Source organism: Lithobates pipiens, unplaced genomic scaffold (assembly GCF_037356315.1).
Source record: "Lithobates pipiens isolate NorthernLeopardFrog02 unplaced genomic scaffold, aLitPip1_a1.2 Scaffold_23, whole genome shotgun sequence".
NCBI classification, from domain to species: domain Eukaryota; kingdom Metazoa; phylum Chordata; class Amphibia; order Anura; family Ranidae; genus Lithobates; species Lithobates pipiens.
Window position 1 is genome coordinate 32,313,604 of NW_027507785.1, and position 21,374 is coordinate 32,334,977.

Here is a 21,374-nt window from a genome sequence, read left to right on the forward strand (position 1 = left end):
GGCAGGGTATTCCAGAGCATTGGTAGAGTATTGGCAGGGTATGGCAGAGTATTGGCAGAGTATGGCAGAGTATTGGCAGGGTATTGCAGAGCATTGGCAGGGTATGGCAGAGTATTGCAGAGTATTGGCAGGGTATGGACTTGTCACAGAGCAGCGCTGTGGGCACTACAGATGCAGCCCACAGCGCTGCTGCCATCCGATCTCTCCCCTCCACTGTACAGATCTGTACACAGAGGGGAGAGAGGAACCGGCATCGTCATGACGCCGGTTTGTTTACAAGTGATCGCTCCGTCATTTGACGGAGCGATCACATTGCAAATGGCCGACGGGTGCACCAAGATGGCCGCCGCTCCGGGGCTAGGCCGAAGCCATGGCCTTTCCTATGGCCGAGGCCGTGGAGCGATCCGGATTGCGGCAGGGGCGGTGCCAATCGTATATTTTTGCACTATAAGACGCAGGCACATTTTCCCCCATATTTCTGGGGGCAAAAGTGCGTCTTATAGTCCGAAAAATACGGTAATTGCAAAGTCCAACGTTCAGGATGGCCAAGAGAGTCCAGCAAACACCAGGACCTTCTCTTACAGTTGATTCAGCTGCAGGATTGGGGCACCACCAGTGCAGAGCTTGCTCAGGAATGGCAGCAAGTCTTCTCTTCACCGTGCGTGCATCAGCACACACGGTGAAGAGAAGACTTTTGGAGGATGGCCTGGTGTCAAGGAGGGCAGCAAAAAAGCCACTTCTGTCCAGGAAAAACATTAGGGACACACTGATATTCTGCAAAAGGTACAGTCTGAGGACTGGGATAAAGTAATTTTCTCTGATGAATCCCCTTTCTGATTGGCATCTGGAAAAAAACCTTGCCCGTAGAAGAAAAGGTGAGGGCTACCATCAATCCTGTGTCATGCCAACAATAAAGCATCCTGAAACCATTCATGTATCCGGTTGCTTTTCAGCCAAGGGAGTGGTCTCATTCACAACTTTGTCTAAGAACACAGCCATGAATAAAGAATGGTACAAAAACATCCTCCGAGAACAAAAATGCCTTTTTCAGCATGATGGACCACCTTGCCATAAGGCAAAAGTGATAACTAAGCGTCTTGGTAAACAAAACATCAAAACTTTTAGTCCATGGGCAGGAACCCCCCCGAACCTATTCCCACTGGGAACTAGTGGTCAATTCTCAAGAAACAGGTGAACAAAACAACCCCCACAAATTCTGACAAACACCAAGCATTGATTATGCAAGAACGGGCTGCCATTAGTCAGGATGTGGCCCAGAAGTTGTTTGACAGCATGCCAGGGCAAATTGCAGAGGGCTTGAAAAAGAAGGGTCAACACTACAACTATTGACTCTTTGCATAAACTTATATAGCACTAACCCCCGAAGGAGCTGCTGGTTTGATTGGGCTTACTGTTACCTTCTTCTTCTTGTTTTGTGTCTAGGGGTTTCCCGTGGTAGATACCCAGTAACTCTAGAGACTGACGACAGATTCACATAAAGGGATTTTTATTGCAAAAACGTAGACAACGAACAGTCTCTAAAATAGGATCAGAGGGTTAGGAAGGAAGTTCAAGTACTCTAAGCCCTTGTACACACGGTCGGACTTTCTGCCAACCAAATCCGTTGAATTTTGTCCGACGGATTTTGTCCGACGGATTGTGTCCGAAACTGTTGCATACACACGGTCGGACCAAGTTGTCGGAATTTGCGGTTGCCAAGAACGCAGTGACGTAAGCCGTGTATGGCGGGACTAGAAAAGGGAAGTTCAGCACCACGTCCGGCACCCTTTGGGCTCCTTCTGCTGATCTCGTGTTAGTAGAAGTTTGGAGAGAGACGATTTGCGCTTTTCAGATTAGTGATTCAGATCGCTACTGCTCTTCGGTTTGTGCTTGTCTTTGCGTATCTGATAATCAGTGCGTGCAGTCATGAAGTATTTGTTTCTCATTGTGGACTATATCTTGGTATAGTATGCTTTGAAAGGCATTTTTTATTGTCTGCTTGCTTCTGCTATTCAGGTCGTTCTTTCAGGCCTTGCTGTTTATCGGTGCTTTCTGTTGTCCGTTCTGACCAGCCGACCGTTTTGAAACCATGTTTCGTCTACGTACTCGTCGTAGAGTTTGTGCTGTGCGGGGGCTTCGTGTTGGGGTTCTTACTTTGACACAAGCCCGGTCCATGAACAGGTAGGGGAGGCGTTTGTGGACCAAGAATTGGTTGCGCCAGCGTGACCAGTTCTCGCACATGCCTTTGCTCCGTGAGATCTGCGAGAATAATCCTGATGATTTCAGGAATTATCTCCGGATGACGGACCCCGTTTTTCACTGTCTGCTGGCTTTGCTGACCCCTTATATCACCAGGCAGGATACCTGCATGCGGCAAGCCATCACTCCGGAGCAGAGGCTCATCGCCACGTTGCGCTACTTGGCGACAGGGAGAAGCCTTCAGGACCTCAAGTTCTCTACAGGCATCTCCCCCCCAGGCTCTGGGGATCATTATTCCAGAGACCTGTTCTGCCATCATTCAGGTCCTGCAGAAGGACTATATGAAGCTAAGTTTTATCCTTAAACATCACATTCTATGTATTTCATGCTTGCTAATGTCTTGCATTTCTTTCCTCATTCCCTAATTACCATCATTGCAATATGCTCTAATTCATATACTCTGCCCCTTTGTCTTCATGCATATTTGCCTCACTAACTTCCCCACCATGCTCTTCTTGGCCCATAAAACTATAGTCTAGTCACTTACCAATGTCTTTTGTCAGCTCCATAGTATTGCTTTTCCCTAAACACCCCCTAAAATGTCTACAAATGTGATGTGTGTGCTTCAATTCATGCAGAGGGACGTTTTTTTAATTTTTGGGGTTGTGCCAAACTCATTAGTAACCCCCCTCCCCCCAACTGCTAGCTCAGCTGATAGCAATCCTCTATCTGATGACTTTACCAAACCCAATACACACTATATCTACCTTTTTGATGATCACATTTATGGACGAGTTTACCTAAGCATGTAGTGCAAGGGCCTGCTTCAACTCTTTCTTTTTTTTAACCTATTAATTATCTTGATATGTAATAGCAGAATGTCAAAATGTGCTTCCATTTTGTTTTCTTTTTGTTATTATGACACTTCTTACCTGTCCGGTGGGCTACCAATAGTGTAAGTAAGGAGGGGCTTCACAAAGTATCACACATTATTTAGGCTCTCAATCAAGTGGAGAGGGTTACCTGTCCTAAACATCCCCCCTCATTTTTTAGCAAGGGCCCATCAAATGGGGGTGGGGGGGTGGGGGGGTGGGGGGGTGATGACTCTCATAAGGGGACCTTATACTTTAGGCTTTAAATACTCAGTTCCCAAAATGTTATACTAATTTTGACCAAAAATGTGGGTGTCTAATCTGCTTGCAATGTTGATTTGTCAAATTACTAATTTTTGTTCTTGTTTCACTACACAGTGTCCTTCAACGCCACAGGAATGGCAGACTGTGGCCTCCCACTTTGCCCGTTTTTTTCAAGTTGTGCCTTTTTCACCAACAGTGAAAACCCAAGTTCAGAGCGAGATTAGGGGACAGTCTCTTCTTCAGATAATCTTATTATGTTGTGGGTCTGCTACACACACACCATGGCAGGAAAATGGCATGATTGTCCAAATTTACACCTCACTGTGGGTGTTTTTTACTAAAGGCACATCCACTATGCACTACAAGTGCACTGCAAAAGTACACCTGAAACTGCACTTGGAGTGCAAAGTGGAGTTGCCTTTAGTAAATCACACTCCTTCTCAGCACAAACTAAAATTTTACTACAAATACATTTTTGGCGCAATGAAAAAGGAAGCCACACATTGTTGATAATTAAACTTTTTAATACAAGCACATTCACATGTGCGTTTCGAAAAGGTTTTTACAACAAACCAATAAATTGTGTGTATCAAAAACAGAGTTTAATCAAAATGTTGTTTACTTGGTGTTTTTGTGTAAACAGGCATGTATCAAACCGTCAAATAAAGAAAACAGGAACTTACAAAGTTCAACTTTGAAAAGTGAAGACAATATCAGACATCAGTATGTACAAACTGGGCTGATATTGCCTTCATCACATGGGGTGTCACCACTGAAAAATCCAAATTTGGAAGATGCACACAGTGTGTCAACATGTGCTATCTCCCATCATGGGGGATCAATGTACATGCTTTGGGGCTGCAACCCCTTCATCTCAGCCACTTTACACAAAACACGTACATTGATCCCCCATGAAGGGAGATAGCGCATGTTTACACACTCTGTGCATCTTCCAAATTTGTAATTTCGATAAATACAAAATTTTTTGTTTCAAATAGCAAAAATAAAACCCTATCTAGTTTTTTGTGTTTCACACTCTCCCCAAAACATCAATGATGTTCTTCATTTCATTTTTAACATCATTGATGTTTTGCTGTATATTTTCCAAATCCCGATTGCACCCCATTATCTACCCAATCAGGATCTGGGCACTTTCACTGGTAAAACGGGATTCTTCTTCCACATCACCTACAAAACAAAGCAAAAAAACAAACCATGTAATAAAAATATGGTGACATACATTGATGAGCTTACTGGAAGCTGGGTTCTCCGACACTCACCTGTTGTGGTGACAATTTGCCCAACCTCCACGATCTCTCCTTCCTCCTCCTGCTCCTGCTCCTCTGTTTCTGCTTTTGGAAGTTGGCCTTCTTTGGGAGGGGTGGGGTCCCTGGTGTCCTCATACTTGCCGAGTCTTCTCTCCCCTATGAGAATGTAAACAAAGAATAATTAGCACACAGAGGGCAGAAATAGGAATCTGAAACATTGCTTGGAAGTGTTTTACAATTGTGTTTTTTTGCCGAGTTCCAAGGTGAGAACATTATTGGGGACACTTTGTTAAGCTGCAATACTTCCCTACAGAACAATGTTTCTTACGAACGAATGAAACCATGAACTTGAAAGTGGCCATTTTAAAATGCACAACATGAAATCAAAGCACATGGAGCATTATGCAAGCAAGAATAATCATATGAACACACGACAACTACTTACTTTTTTTAAGAACACGCTTGATCCTTAGGTACTGCTCATGCTCCCTCAGATTCAGGTCTGACCAGCGTTTTCTCAGTTGATCCTTGGATCGGCATACCCCAAAATTCTTATGAAGACTCTTCACAACTTTAGACATGATCTTGGCCTTTCTGATATTTGGGTTTGGGTAAGGTCCATACTTCCCATCATAGTCGGTCCTGTTTAATATGTCGACCATCTCCAACATCTCTCCAAAAGACATATTTGAGGCCTTAAATCTTCTCTTCCTGGATCGGGACGTTTCAGGCTCCGGGCTTTCCTCACCCTCCTCCTCGTTAGTGGAACTATTATTAGTGCACACCTGCGTTCTCTCCGCCATGTGCTCTCCCCACTGCGCCGGAAGCGAAGGGGCGGGGAATAGTCTAGAAAGAACGTCAGGGGCAGGCGGAGTTTCACGCATGCGCACTGTATATAAAACGCAACACGCGTGTATCGTCTGTATGATCTGGGAAGAGAGTGAGGCGCGGACACGACGAACGTGCAAACGAAGGTAAAATTTTTAACTTGGTGCATCACTAGACTAGACTGCTTCTATCTAGGCTGATGTTGGGACAAGATTAGGAGGGTTTTGTTAACTAGATGTTCTTATTGATCAGTAAGTTGTGATTTCTCAAAGTGGTTTACATCTCAATAGACAGTAGTGACCAAAAATGATTGGGACGGGAAAGAAAAATGCTGGGCTCAGAATGATAGTCTGTTCTATTTGGTAACATTCAATTAGCAAAAGCCAGGAGCACAAAATGGTGTGATTGATGAGCAAAAAACTAAAACTATGTCCCCTTTTCATACACAGGAAGACCTCAGTCGGGGGGAGGCTGTGGCAAGTGGCAGCCAGGAGGTCGACCAACGCCCTCCTTCTCCTCCTCCTGCCCCAACTACAGGAGACCAGCCACAGCCTCGAAGGATGCCTGGAGGGAAGTGCCGAAGGAAGACGAGTGAGTGATGGCCTAGGTTCAGTCTGGTATGCCAGAAGATGTAGCCTCTTGAAGATCCACATCCTGGGGACATAATTGGCATCTGAATTTCCTGTTCCAAAAAAGAATAAACAAAATCTAAAATTGTGTAGATGTGACGCAAAATAAAATTGTATTGCTGAAATGGTGAAAAAAGAGTAATGAAATACGTTCGGGAGAAGTGTGTGTGACTATGAGCATCAAAAGAAGCTTGTTCTTGCAGCATTGTAAAGAACAAGAGAATGCGCTTCATGAAAGAATTTTTAACATTGCAGCGTGATGAATGTGCTATATCGCTTACGAGCAGTAGTTTTACCTGAACGAGCGCTTCCGTGACGGAATTTGAATGTGAGCATGCGTGGCACCTTGTCCGTCGGAGTAGGCTACACATGATCGGAGTATGTCCGATCGGACCAGTTTGTCGGAAAATATTTCCAGCAAGTTGGAAAATTTGGTCCGACGGATATTCCGATGGAATCAGTCCGATGCATACCACACACAGTCGGATTATCCGACAAAACGTTCCGATAGGACACATTCCGTCTGAATCTCCGACCGTGTGTACAAGGGCTAAGTGTCAATGTCAATAATGAAGGACTTGCTTACTTTGACTAGATCCAGAGAATAGCCATTCACAACTGGATGTCCACTCAGGTTGGATAGTCCCTTTCTCACAAAGCCTAGCAGCCAGCAAGGTGCTTTACTCAGGAACAAGTCTCTGCCACAGACATTGTTGTAGAACTTACAGTAATATGTCCCTGCCACAGACAGTGTTGTAGAACTTCAGGAAACTAAACTTGTAGAACACTCGTGTGATACCTGGCTCTTTCAGCCAGCTTGGCGATACCCATGAGACGGGATTCACTTAGGTACTTCAGTCCCTCCAGGCTCTTGCTAAGAAACCAACCCGTACGTGGCCTTCTGAAGAGTCCTCCCCTGGGTAGCTACGAAGTTACTGGGCCTCTCCAACTACCGGAGACGGCACCGGGCCTCCTTGGAATCCTTTTTTAGTTTCCTTACCTCGGGCTAGCCAGCCCTGAGACAACAAGTCAGGTGGATCTGCACCCCAGGCCATAGCCTTCCTGGGGGCTGGTCAGGAGGACCAGGACCATGGAGTCAGAACGTACTTCTGGACCACAACCCCGAACCACATGACATCCGCATCTTAAGTACCCTCTCCTAGAAAGCACAGCAAGAGTGACACTCCCACTGAGAGAGAGAGTAAACGTAAAGCACCCAACTAGACTGTGGTTCCATGCCTACCAGAAGAGACAGTGCCCCTTGTGGTCAGGCTGAATATCCCATAGTCCAGTCAGACAGATGCTGAGGTCCAAATTTAGAACAATTGTACCCAAACCAAACTGCAGTTCAGGTGTAACATTAACTTTCAAAAACACAGCGCATCCTCTTCAGGAGCCGGCGCTACACTTAAGAGAGAAGTATGTTTTTTTTTATTCTTACTTACATAGGTGGATGCAGCATCGGTCTGATGCTTCATCTGTCCCCCAGCGCCTCTAACACTGAGAACCAAACTCACTGGAGCACTGGGCTGTGGAGGGACAGAAACAATCGGCTCAGTCTCTCAACAGTTTACTGAGAGGCTGAGCCGGATGCCAGTCTAGAGATCTGGGCGCATCCCGATTCTATGGTTGTGATCACGCCCGACCCTGGACTGACTCTGTGACATCAGCAGAGAGCAGACTTCTGCCCCCTGTCTGCTGAAAACAGGTCACAGGAGTGCAAAACAAACTGCACTCCTGTGATCCATAGAAGAAGTACAGCCAAACGAGCTTTGGGTGTACGTCTCCTTTAATGTAATTGTCAATAAAAGCCTTTGACACTCATGAAATGCTTGTAATTATATTTCAGTATACCATAGTAACATCTGACAAAAAGATCTAAAAACATTGAAGCAGCAGACTTTGTGAAAATTAATATTTCTGTCATTCTCAAAACTTCTTGGCCACAGTTGTACATAGTGTAAAAAATAATTTAATATTAATAGTGATGGAAAAACTCAATTTATCTCTAATGACGTACATAGATCAGATAAATAAATGAACAGGAACCCATTCTACATTAAAAATGTATGGGTTTCGTGATTTCAGCCCATACTTCAATGTGTACACGGACTCGGCACATTAATGATTTACACCAACTGGAGAAGTGTAGATTTCAATGTTTTCTATGTGTTTGTCAAATTAGTTTGGTGTGCTTAACCTGGCTATACAGATTTTATAATGAAAATATGTACAGAAATTTGTAGAAAAACTCTTATGTGCATTTGATGGCTTGACCAATGTCTTTTGAAAGTAGTTTTATTATTATATAGGATTTATATAGGGCCAACAGTTTGCGTAGCACTTTACAATATAAATGGAGACAATACAGTCACAATACAATAAAATACAAGAGAGTTAAGAAGGCCTTGCTCATAAGAGCTTACAATCTAATAGGGCGGGGCAAGTGGTACAGAAGGTTATAACTGGGGGGGGGGGGGGGGGTGATGGAAGTGATAAAAGTTCAGTTACTTGGAGGTATGATAGGCTTCCCTGAAGAAATGAGTTTTCAGGGAAAGGCAGCTAGAGTAGGATAGCCAGACAGACTGAGGTAGAGATTTCCAGAGAATGGGAGAGACTCTGGAGAAGTCCTGTAGACAAGCATGGGAGGAAGAGACAAGGGAGCTTGAGAGCAGGAGGTCTTGAAAAGAGTTGAGAGGACAGTTTGGATAAAATTTGGAGACACGATTGGTGATGTAGCTCAGGGCAGAGTTGTGAATGGCTTTGTACGTTGAAGTTAGTATTTTGAATTTAATGTGCTGGTCAATTGGCAGAGAGGGGTGGCGGACACTGAGCCATCGGTAAGGTAGATGAGTCTGGCAGCAGCATTCATGATAGACTGAAGAGGGGATAGCCTATGGAGAGGTAGGCCTGTGAGAATGGAGTTGCAATAGGCAAGGCGAGAGATAACAAGGGAGTGGATGAGTAGTTTGGTGGTTTAGTTAAAAAGGGACACATTTTAGAGATGTTACAGAAGTGAAGTCAACAAGCTTTTAAAAGCAAATGGATTTAGGAGTTAAAAGGACTGGTCAGAGTTTAGGTTTACACCTATTACCCTAGCACGAGGGGAGGGACTGATAGTGGCATTATTGATCATAATGGAAAAGTCATGGAGGGGGGCACGGGCAAGGGGTGGAGATATTATCAGCTTGGTTGGAGATTCAGTTTAACCCATTCCCGCCGAGCGTACGCAGATGTGCTTATTCGGCTTTCAGGGGTTATACCGGGATGATGCCCATAGCTACAGGCATCATCCTGGTATAGTTGTTTAGGGCTGGCGATCGGCTTTCCGAGGACAACAACTGATGTGGCTAAAAGCCACTTGGTTGTTATCCCAGGGAAGCGGGATGGGAAGTCCCCCCTCCCGGCGCCTCCTGACGCTCTTCCCGGGGCCTCCCGGGGGCACGGGAGAGCCGATGAAGGATCTGGCTCTTCCGGTGGCTAGTGACAGAGTGGAACGAAGCCATAAACGGCTGTGTTCCAGTCTCCTTGATGTAAACACGGAAGCAACGTCACAACGTCACAATGTTGCTTCCTGTTTACTCGGCTGCCAATGGCGCCGGATTTTAAAAAATATCCAGTATTCAGATACACCGTTTTTGGTGATCTGAATACTTTGAAGTGCAAAGGAGAGATTTGGGGTCTTTTAGACCCCCCCCCCCCCGATCCCATCATAAAGAGTACCTGTCACCACCTATTACTGTCACAAGGGATATTTACATTCCTTGTGACAGCAATAAAAGTGATCAATTTTTTTTTTTTAAAACACATTTTAATAATATAAAAATAAATAAAATAAATATGAAAACAAAAATTCAAACCGCCCCCCGTCACCGTGAGCTCACCCAGCAAAGAAAGCGCATACGGAAGTCGTGCCCGCATATGTAAACGGTGTTCAAATCACACATGTGAGTTATCGCTGCGATTGTCAGAGCTAGAGCAATAATTCTAGCACTAGACCTCCTCTGTAACTTGAACCTGGTAACCGTAAAAAAAAATTAAAGTGTTGCCTATGGAGATTTTTAGGTACCAAACTTTGACGCCATTCCACGAGTGCGTGCAATTACAAAGCATGATATGTTTGGTATCTATTTACTCGGCGGAACATCATATTTCACATTATACAAAAAAATTGGGATAACTTTTATAAAATTTTTGGGAAAGTGTCCCTTTTCCCAAAAAATTGCGTTTAAAACATGGCTGCACAAATACCTTGTGACATAAAATATTGCAACAATCGCCATTTTATTCTCTAGATTCTAGATTTTATATATATATATATATATATATATATATATAATGTTTGGGGGTTCTAAGTAATTTTCTAGCAAAAAAATAGGGATTCTAACTTGTAAACACCAAATGTCAGAAATAGGCTTAGTCATGAAAGGGTTAAAGAAGTGGTGCGACATCCATGCTGATATGTCAGTTTGTAGGATTGTAATGCAAGAAGAGACTGAAGGGTTGAGGTGAGGAGTAGAGAAATAGATTTGGGTGTCATCAGCGTAGAGGTGGTATTGGAAGCCGTGGGAGGTTATCAAGTGACCAAGGGAGGAGGTGTAGATAGAGAAGAGAAAGGGTCCAAGAACAGAGCCTTGGGGGACCCCTACAGAAAGAGGAAGTGGAGAAGAGGAGACAGAGTTATAGGTGACACTGAAGGAGCACTGTGATAGGTAGGAGGAAAACCAGGATAGAGCAGAATCATGGAGGCCAAGGGAGTGGAGTTTATTGAGAAGGAGCGAGTAGTCAACTGTATCAAAAGCTGCAGAGAGGTCTAGTAGTAGGAATATGGAGTAGTGTCCATTGGTTTTAGCAGTTAGTAAATTGTTAGTGAGTTTTTGTAAGGCATCTTCTGTGGAGTTCTGCCAGTGAAAGCCAGACTGCGGAGAATCAAGTTAAGACTAAGCGTTCTAAACATTTAGAGGTAAATTGGAGCAATGAGATGGGTCTTAAATTGTTCAGGTTGGTGGGGTCCAGTGAGCGCTTTTTAAGTGTGGGAGTGATCTTTGCATGCTTTACAGGGGAGGGGGAAGGTGCCAGTAGAAAGGTAGAGATTGAAGACGTGAGTGAGAGAGCATAGGATAGAAAAAGAGGGTAAAAAATGTCAAAAATGAAAGCTGATTTGACCCCACTAAAGATTTGAAAATTGATTAAAATTTTCTTATGCCCCGTACACACGATCGGAAATTCTGCCAGCAAAAGTCTGATTTTGCTTTTGGTTGGAAAATGTGATTGTGTGTATGCTCCATCGGACTTTTGCTGGTGGAGTTTTGGCCAGCAAAAGATTGAGAGCATGTTCTCAATTTTTCGGTCGGAAAAATTTCCGAACGGAAATTCCGATCATCTGTACAAATTTTGACGTGCAAAATTCCTAAGCGTGCTCGGAAACAATTTGACGCATACTCAGGAGCATTGAACTTAATTTTCTCGGCTCGTTGTAGTATTGTAAGTCACCGCATTCTTGACAGTCAGCTTGAGCGGAATCCCGTCGGAGTTCTGTCGAAAAAACCATCAAAGCTTTTTCCGACCAAAATTCCAATCGTTTGTATGCGGCATTAGAATGAAACATTTTGTATGACATTCTACTAGTGTATGGCCAACTTTAAAGTGGACCTTCACTCATCCTCCCTTCCCTCCACTTCTAAAAGAGTTGCATTTTTGTTTTTCGTGGAGCAGGTACCTTTTTATGACAGGTACATACTCCCACTTCCTCAATCCTTAAGGATGATGTTAGTTTAGCCCTCCCATCCCACCTGTAGCCTCCTGGGCCATGTCACGTACCCCAGACAGCTACAGGACCAGCCTTACATGCTGTGTGATCTTGTTCATGTACAGTGGGAGCCAGCTGTTAGACATCAAGAAGTCACAGCCAGCTCCCACATCCAAGATGGTGGCTCCAGAGACTTTTAATTTACAATAACAGGAATGAAGTTCCTCTTTAAGAGGAGGTCAGTAAGTTGGCATGCTATAAATAGGAGCCATTTCGGCTTTTACAGCTCTGCCACACAGCACATTCAGGTGGATGACACCACTTACAGATAAGGAATTTAGTGTTGTTCCCTCTACATCCCCAGACTACTTGATTGGACAGTGAAAGAGTAGCAGCAGACTGATGAGGTCATTCCTCTACTCACCCCGTTCTGATCTCCCATCCACATGTTTCTTGTTAACACATTTGCATGCAACACACCTGATTAGCACTCAGTCCTGCCCATACTTCTCCAAATGCATTAAGGACTGCAAGAGACTGATCTTAGGTCAAATTCAGGTGCATACCCTTTTTGTCCGTGGAGCCGTGGAACCCTGTAAAAGTGTGCAAAATCCCAAGGCACCCCAGTCTAAAAGGTAAAAAAAAAAGTAAAAATTACTTATCAATGGGAATCCTGAGCCTGGGACAGTGCATATAACCACCTTGATGAAATTAACTTCAAATTGGAAGTCCACACTTCACACCAGAGGTCCCCCATCACATCAGAGGTCCCTCCATCACATCAGAAGAACCCCATCACATCAGAGGTCCCCCATCACATCAGAGGTCCCCCATCACATTAGAGGTCCCACCATCACATCAGAAGAACCCCATCACATCAGAGGTCCCCCATCACATCAGAGGTCCCCCATCACATTAGAGGTCCCACCATCACATTAGAGGTCCCACCATCACATCAGAGGTTCCACCATCACATCAGAGGTCCCCTCATCACAATATAACAAGGTCCTCCCTTCACATCAGAGTCTCCCCATCACAAAGTCCCCTGTTAACATCAGAGGTCCACCCAGCACATCAAAGGTCCTCCATCTTATCGGATAAAAGTAACTACTATAAAGTGCAAAGTGTTTGAATACATAAATGATAAACTTCAAAAGACACAGTATAAGTGCAAAATGATAATAGGCAATCCAAAGTGCTGAGTGCTCAAAAATACCTAAGTAGTAAACTCCCAATGTACAATGTAGGTGCAAATAGTAATACAAAGGAATAGCATCCAAATTCATGTTATCCTAAACAAGATAAAGTGCTACAACCAAAAAATAAAGAAATGAGGTCCAAGGTGAGCATAAGTCTTCAAAAAAATGCTGGTGAATACAGTGTAAGAAATAGAGTGCTGGGCTCCAATTGACACTCAGTGTAGGTGTAGTAATGTGAATTGGTGATTTTCCTCTTTGGTGCAATCACACCTCAGTGTGCAATGGCTTCTTACCTTATCACTGTAAGTTAACAGCGTAAAAATAGCCAGTGGCAATCTAGAAATCCGGGGTCCTGCAGCAGGTCACCCATATAATTTCTTATGGATGGCAATATCATAAGCATTATCTATGGAGCCTGGTGTCCTGGTGGATGGTTCTCATGAAAAAAATATATCCCCTTTGTATAAGTCAGTAATGGTGGAGATCCTCCCAGGTGGGCACATCAGTGAACTGGATATTTATGTAATAACAGCCAAGATTGGTACTCACATAAAAGCAGATGTATAAAACAAAACAAAATGAGTAGCGAGCTCGCAGCCTGACGTCACTTCCGGTGCCTATCTATTCCGACTGCATGTACTAAAACAAAATGCCCGATTGAAAAGAAATTTATGTTCACATCCACCAGTACAGGCAATACCAATGAGGTTAAAGGCTTCATAGGCTGTAATACAGAAGGGGCAGTCTATGCTTTGGAATGTAGCTGCGGGCTAGAATACATAGGATGCACAAAAAGACCCTTGAAAGTTTGCATCAAAGAACATGTACAGAATATTCTTAAAGGATTCTACAAACATAGGGGCTGATTTACAAAGGGTTTGCGCCATGAGTTGCGGCGCACGCCGACGCGCAACGGCCGTTTTCGTATTCACAAAGCATTTGCGCCTGTAACACAGCGCAATTCCCCATTTACTATTAGCATGCCGGCGCATGGGCGGCCGCGATCTGTGCGCCGCTATAGACCTGGCGCACGGCATCTTCAACTCAGAATTAAAAGAAGCTGGAAGTGCCAATATTATAGGGGTAATGTGGGGTGATGTGAGGAAGTATAGATATAACTGTCCAAGTAACAAATATGCCCAAAATAGAATGGAAAAGTAACTTTCTCTGAGCAAGCTTGCTGCGCCTGCAAATACACTTGGAACTGCGCTAGGTCAATTTATGCACTGCGCATGCACAAGCGACATTTGCGCCAGTGCTCAGGTTCACTGCGCCAGCAAAATCGTAGTAAATGTCAAGCCGTGTAGATTCATTTGCATAAGTTGAACAGACGCACCTCTCAACTTGACTTTTTCTTTTTTGCGCTGGTTCAATTCTATGGTTTCTAGGCTATTTTCTAGGCTATTTTCACACAGGTCATGTTAGCAGTAAGAAAAAAAAAAGCGTGGGAGTCCCCTGAAATCCCATACCAGGCCCTTCAGGTCTGGTATGGATATTAAGGGGAACCCCACGCCCCCAAAAAAATGGCGTGGGGGTCCCCCTCAAAATCCATACCAGACCCTTATCCAAGCACTCAACCTGGCAGGCCGCTGGAAAAGAGGGGGCATGAGAGAGTTCCCCCCCTGAACCGTACCAGGCCACATGCCCTCAACATTGGGAGGGTGCTTTTGGGGTCTGGACAATCCCTTTGCACTCTGGGTGGGGTAGACTGTCCAATCAGTAATGACAGCTGTTGGAGGACTTTGCCCCCACCATTCTCACAGCTAATCTACATACACATCCCATAATAGCCAAGGCAGACAGACACAATAGAACATTGGAATACAGCCACACCCCAAGCGACCCAGCAAAGAGCACACAACAAAATGAGACATGTATATATATATATATATATATATATATATATAACATTCCAGTGTGGCTGTACAGTGAGTCTGATTAGTACAAATCAGACTAGATTTCTAGGTCACCCTGTACCCCTATTAGAGACACAGAGTGACTTAGACATAGGTGTTGCACGGGGAGCTGGAACAAGGGTTTCCCAACCTCCCCAAGGGATTCTGGGTTCCATGGGCCACCCCGCCCAAAGTAACTTGTTCACATTGTAGCCATATTCAATTCTTGTATCGATGGGATTTATTGTGTCACTGACATCATTTCCAGTGTCCCCAGCACTCTTTTATACTCCAGAGAGATCTATATTCAGTGTTTTAAAAAATATTTTTATATCTAATTTGTTATCACTTAGTTGTCTGTGGTGCACATTCAGACATCTCAAGTCTCCAGTGAGGTGCGGCAGACTCCCGCATTTCGGGAGCGCCTTCCGGACACCCACGAGTGCCTTGCAATATCCCGAATGGGCCAATCCTGAGCGAGTGTACAGGGTGGGGGCGGTGTCAGGCCATCTGTTCTGATTCTGGTTTGTTCCTCTGCCTTCAATCCACACCTCTCCTCTCTCATTGGCTCTGTGAATGCTCTGAATTTTTGGCGCGGAGAGGAGAGGGGAGGAGCTAGAGGGAGGATGTACAATGTCAGCACAGCACTGACTACTGGTGCGGACTGGACACTGAGCTGTCACAGGGCTGAGCGAGTGAGGGAGGAGAAGAGTGTCACACTAGAAGCCTGGACATGCCACTGTTTAGATAAGACACCCCATCCCCTTGGGTCCATGGATAAGGAGGAGCGGCTTGTGAGCAGATGCAGTGGAATGTCCAGAAAGAAGAAGCTCGATCTCTGTCTGTCAGCACCCGAGTCACCCCCGCTCCCCAGGGAGGACAGAGCAAGCAGGACAACACAGTCACCGGAGCTCTCCGCAAGGCAAGATAACAGGATGGATGACAATCTGTATTCTTCTTTGGTGAGTCCCTATTAGACAGAAGCTGATCATTAGACCACCTTAGTATATTCATGCCATCCCACATACTGACTCCTACCACTTTGACCACTTCAAATCACTGAAGCGGTCATGGTGGTTAGAGTTTTCCTTTAATATCTCTCAAAAGAAGTAAACCTGTGTATACTTATTCCATTTCAATCGATCATCTAGTTGTGCTAAATTAGGGGGGGGGGGGGCGCGAAGCGCCGCATCACCTCCCTGAAATGAGTTTGCCACCTCCCTGAAATGAGTTTTTGCAGGTTGGGATGTCTGTGGGTTTTTTCCAGAAGCTTGTAATATTAGATTCACATTTTATTTTTATTTTTCATCTCATCGCTCCTGACTTAAGCTTCAGACTGTGCGCCTCTCACTGTTTTTGCCAGCTGCCTTATTTTAAGATCAGTTGGAAAATGGCCACCGCTTTGTTTACCTATGGTAGACTGCAATAAAATGGCCACCGCTGTAGATTGATGTGAATATCCACCAGAAAATGGCCGCTATGCCATTTCAACCATACGACTTCAAGAAAATCGCCGCTTGTTTGAAACAATATTAAACCTATTACACTTCTAGTGCTAGTATTTATTCCCTGATGAAGTCACGTGACCACGTTGGAATAGGTAGGCACTGGAAGTGACATCAGACTGCGAGCTTGCTGCTTGTTTTTTTTTTTTATACATCTGCCTTTATGTGAGTACCAATCTTGGCTGTTATTAAATAAATTTCCAGTTCCTATATACTTCACTATTTGAGTCCCCTGTTCTCTTTCTCCATATCACTGATGTGCCCACCTGGGACGATCTCCACCGTTACTGACTTATACAAAGGAGATATATTTTTTTGGATGAGAACCATCTACCAAGACACCAGGCTCCATAGATGATACTTATATTACCATCCATAAGAAATTGTTAGGGTGACCTACTAAAGGACCCCGGATTTCCAGATTGCCACTAGCTATTTTTACGCTGTTACCTTACAGTGGTAAGGTAAGGAGCCATTGCACACTGAGGTGAGATTGCACTGAAGAGCAAAATCACCAATTTACATTATTACACCTACATACAGGATAGTCCGGTGGACTTTCTACCGAACGGACTTGGCCACACTCGGACACACAAAAAGTCTGGCGTTTGCTAGCGCGATGACGTACAGCACGTAATTTTATTGTGTGTACGCGGCATTGGTGTCAGAAGGTCTCCCCCTGAGGTCAGCTTGGACACCACATTATGCAGTTAGCAAATAGAACTTTGGTCTCCTTTTTTAAAAGTGTACCTGGTTAATCTTAACTGTTTTTCTGATAAAGCCCTGTTTACAGAGCTGAATTTCAGAATACATACAAAGCTGACTTAGAGGACTGATTCATCCCACTTTCTTCTCAGATCTCTCTGCTCTGTACTGCTTTATTGAGAGTTTCAGTTAGAGAGAGACAGCCTCAAAGAAAACAGCTCCTGCTGTACTTTTCAAATAACAAAGTGGACACCTTGTATAAAAAGTTTTGAAATTAGAGCTGAACTAAAGGGGTTAATTCTCAGCTTTCTAATGGTCCCTCGCTGGCTCTGACTTGTTCCCTCGCTGGCTCTGACTTGTTCTCCTGTGCTCTCTTCGGCTGTCTTTGCTGGTTGGCACAGGATGACATCTCTTATTTTTTTTGTTAGATTTTATTGAAAAATATAAGACAAAGACATACCATATGAGCTCAAGACATTAGTGCGTAATACCTTATATAACAATTTATAAGGGGGTGCTAGCCATTTTTAGAAGGGGTATAGCGAGAACATTGACTTGTAAAGAGACTGTAATGGCAGTAAGGTGTTCCCAGTCTCTGACAATCTCCTGCAGCCTGCCCCCAGTCTCCAACCACCCCTGTTAAATGCCTACAGTCTTCGGCCATCTCCAGTAGCACGACCAGCATCTATGACCATCTAATGCAGTATGCCCCGTCTTGTACTGTTGTCTGTACTACTGTATACACTGACTGTTATGTGCAGCCCTTTAGTTATGCCAGGGGCCACACTTGAAACATTCCCTATAAAGTAAATTGACCACCACTGGTTTATAAATTCAAGGGAGATAAGGATCATGTTATAACACTAAGTCCTCTTTAATCTTACATAGTGAATTTCCCAAGGACTTCTATGGATTACATCTTCTTAGAATGCATTTTTTAATTCTTCCATGTTTTGATGAGCTTAAACGATTAAAATGTGTAAGCAGTGTGACAGTTGTTCTTCATGTACAAGAAAGCAAGCTCCTACAATAGAGTATAATACACTATACAACATTTTTCTATAGCTACAACATAAATATATAAAACAAAAAAAGAAAAAGAACAGAACAGTTTCCTAGTGATGTAACTGCATGACCATAGTTCCATAGTTACATAGGCGGTAAGGTTGAAAAAAGACACAAGTCCATCCAGTTCGCCTTTTGGTGTGTGAGTGTGCTTTGTGTTTATGTCAATATTACATTGTATACCCCTGTATGTTGTGATCGTTAAGGTCCCCATCTAATAGTTTTTTTAAACTATCGACGCTCCCTGCTAATACCACTGAATGTGGAAGAGAATTCCACATCCTTGCCGCTCTGACAGTAAAGAACCTTCTACGCAGTTTAAGGTTAACCTCCTCGCGCCCGCCCTATAGCCGAATGACGGCCGTAGAGCAGGCGCGTTCGTTCGGGCGGTCGTCCCTGGACGGCCTGATGTTTACTTCCGCAATGCGCGCCGCCGCGGGCGCGCATCGCGGAAGTTCTGTGTTCGCCGTGTCCCCCGGGGACAGGCAAACACAGATCGCTGTAAACGGCCAATCACAGCGGCCGTTTACAGCGTGATCGGCGTGTCCAATGGGAGATGATCTCATATGTAAACATATGAGATCATCTCGCAGCGCCGCTCTCCTTCCTCGCACAGACAGTGCGAGAGGGGAGAGATGAACGGCTGCAGCGGCAGCCGTTCTGATTGTGGGAAAAAAATAAATTAAAAAAATGAAATAAAAAGTGCCATCCGCCCCCAGCAGTGCCATCTGCCCCAGTGCCATCCACCCCAGTGCTACCTGCCCCCAGTGCCATCCACCCCAGTGCTACCTGCCCCCAGTGCCATCCACCCCAGTGCTACCTGCCCCTAGTGCCATCCACCCCAGTGCTACCTGCCCCTAGTGCCATCCACCCCAGTGCTACCTGCCCCCAGTGCCATCCACCCCAGTGCTACCTGCCCCCAGTGCCATCCACCCCAGTGCTACCTGCCCCCAGTGCCATCCACCCCAGTGCTACCTGCCCCCAGTGCCATCCACCCCAGTGCTACCTGCCCCCAGTGCCATCCACCCCAGTGCCACCTGCCGTCAGTGCCACCTGCCGTCAGTGCCACATAGTGCCATCTGTCATCAGTGCCACGTATCAGTGCCATTTGTCATCAGTGCCACCTGTCAGTGTCACGTGCCATCTGTTGTCAGTGTCACGTGTCATCAATGCCACTTATCAGTGCCATCTGTCATCAGTGTCACGCGTCATCGGTGCCATGTATTAGTGCCATCTGTCATCGGTGGCACATATTAGTGCCACGTATTAGTGCCATCTGTCATCGGTGCCACGTTTCAGTGCCACGTGTCATCAGTGCCACGTATTAGTGCCACGTGTCATCAGTGCCACGTATAAGTGCCACGCGTCATCAGTGCCACATATTAGTGCCATCTGTCATCAGTGCCACGTATTAGTGCCATCTGTCATCAGTGCCACCTGTCATCATTGCCACGTATCAGTGCCATCTGTCATCAGTGTCACGTGTCATTGTCCTGGTGCTTCAAAAGTGTAATAAATAGTCAACAAGTTAGATGTGTAACTTATGTTCCTAGAACACATGATGGCGCTACCTGCATGTTGGGCCTCTCTATGTGGCCAGGCTGTGAAAAAGTCCCACACATGTGGTATTGTAATACTCAGGAGGAGTAGCAGAATTTTTTGGGGGGTGTCATTTGTGGTATACACATGCCACGTGAGAGAAATAACCTATTACAATGACAATTTTGTGGAGAAAAAAAAATAAATGAAAAATCTTAATTTTGCAAAGAATTGTGGGAAAAAAATGACAACATCAAAAAGCTCACTATACCTCTTACTAAATACCTTGGAATGTCTACTTTCCAAAAAGGGGTCATTTGGGGGGTATTTGTACTTTCCTGGCTTGTTCGGGTCACAAGAAGCGAGATAGGCCACCAGTACATCAGATGTGATCAATTTTGTGCGATTCGCACCACAGCTTGTAGACTCTCTAACTTTCACAAAGACCAAATAATATCCACTAATTTGGGTTATTTTTACCAAAGACATGTAGCAGTATAAATTGTGACCAAAATTTATGAAGAAAAATTAATAATTTGCATAATTCTGTCACAGAAACAAAGAAATATGCGTTTTTTTTCAAAATTTTCGGTCTTTTTTCATTTATAGCGCAAAAAATAAAAACCCCAGAGGTGATCAAATACCACCAAAAGAAAGCTCTATTTGTGGGAAAAAAAGGACAAAAAATTCATTTGGGTACAGTGTTGCATGACTGAGTAATTGTCATTCAAATTGTGAGAGCACCGAAAGCTGAAAATTGGTCTGGGCAGGAAGGTGTTTAAGTGCCCTGTAAGCAAGTGGTTAAACTGCTTCTCTCCCAATTTCAGTGAATGGCCGTGCATCTTTTTGAATTCCCTTTCCGTGTGAAGTTTTTTCCTTATTATGGGGTCACCAGTACGGTATTTGTACATCGCTATCATATCCCCTTTCAAGCTTATCCTCTCCATAGAGAATAAGTTCAGTACTTGCAGTCTTTCCCTATAACCGTGCTCCTCTAGTCCCTTTTATCAGCTTTCTTGCCCTTCTTTGTACTCGCTCCAGTTCTATCACATCTTTCCTGAGGACGCGTGCCCAGAATTGAACGGCATACTCAAGATGCGGCCGGACCAGAGTCCTGTAGAGCGGGAAAATTATCATTTTATCTCTAGAGTGAATCCCCTTTTTAACCAGTTCCCGACCGGCGCACTACGATGTACGTCGGCAGAATGGCACGGGCAGGCAAACTGGCGTACAGGTACGTCCAGTTAACTTTGCCACCCTGCCATTGCGCGCGCACCATCCGGCGGTGCGCGCGTCCAGGTCGCGGGTTCCTCGGACTCGATCGCTGCAGGGATACCCGCGATCGTCTCACAGGGAAGGAGAACGGGGAGATGCCATTGTAAACAGCATCTCCCCGTTCTACCTAGCAACAAGTGACACTGATCTCTGCTTCCTGTGATTGGAGCAGAGATCAGTGTTCACTAGCACACAACCCAGCCCCCCACAGTTAGAAACACGCCCCTAGGACACACTTAACCCCTACACTGCCACCCACTGGTTAACCCCTTCACTGCCAGTGTCATTTACAAAGGAATCAGTGCATTTGTATAGCACTGGTTGCTGTATAAATGACAATGGTCCCAAAAATGTGTCACAATAAAAATCGCTGATCGCCGCC

At 44.7% G+C, this 21,374-nt stretch overlaps 1 long non-coding RNA gene across 2 annotated transcripts in view; it reads left to right on the forward strand.

Annotated features, from left to right (window-relative positions):
* Positions 1-15,518: 15,518 nt before the first annotated feature.
* LOC143927369 (uncharacterized) overlaps positions 15,519-21,374 on the forward strand; it is a 34,527-nt gene continuing 28,671 nt past the window's right edge. For both annotated transcript variants that reach the window (XR_013262265.1, XR_013262264.1), the window contains exon 1: positions 15,519-15,865. This is a non-coding gene — a long non-coding RNA (uncharacterized LOC143927369). The remainder of the gene's footprint in view (positions 15,866-21,374) is intronic.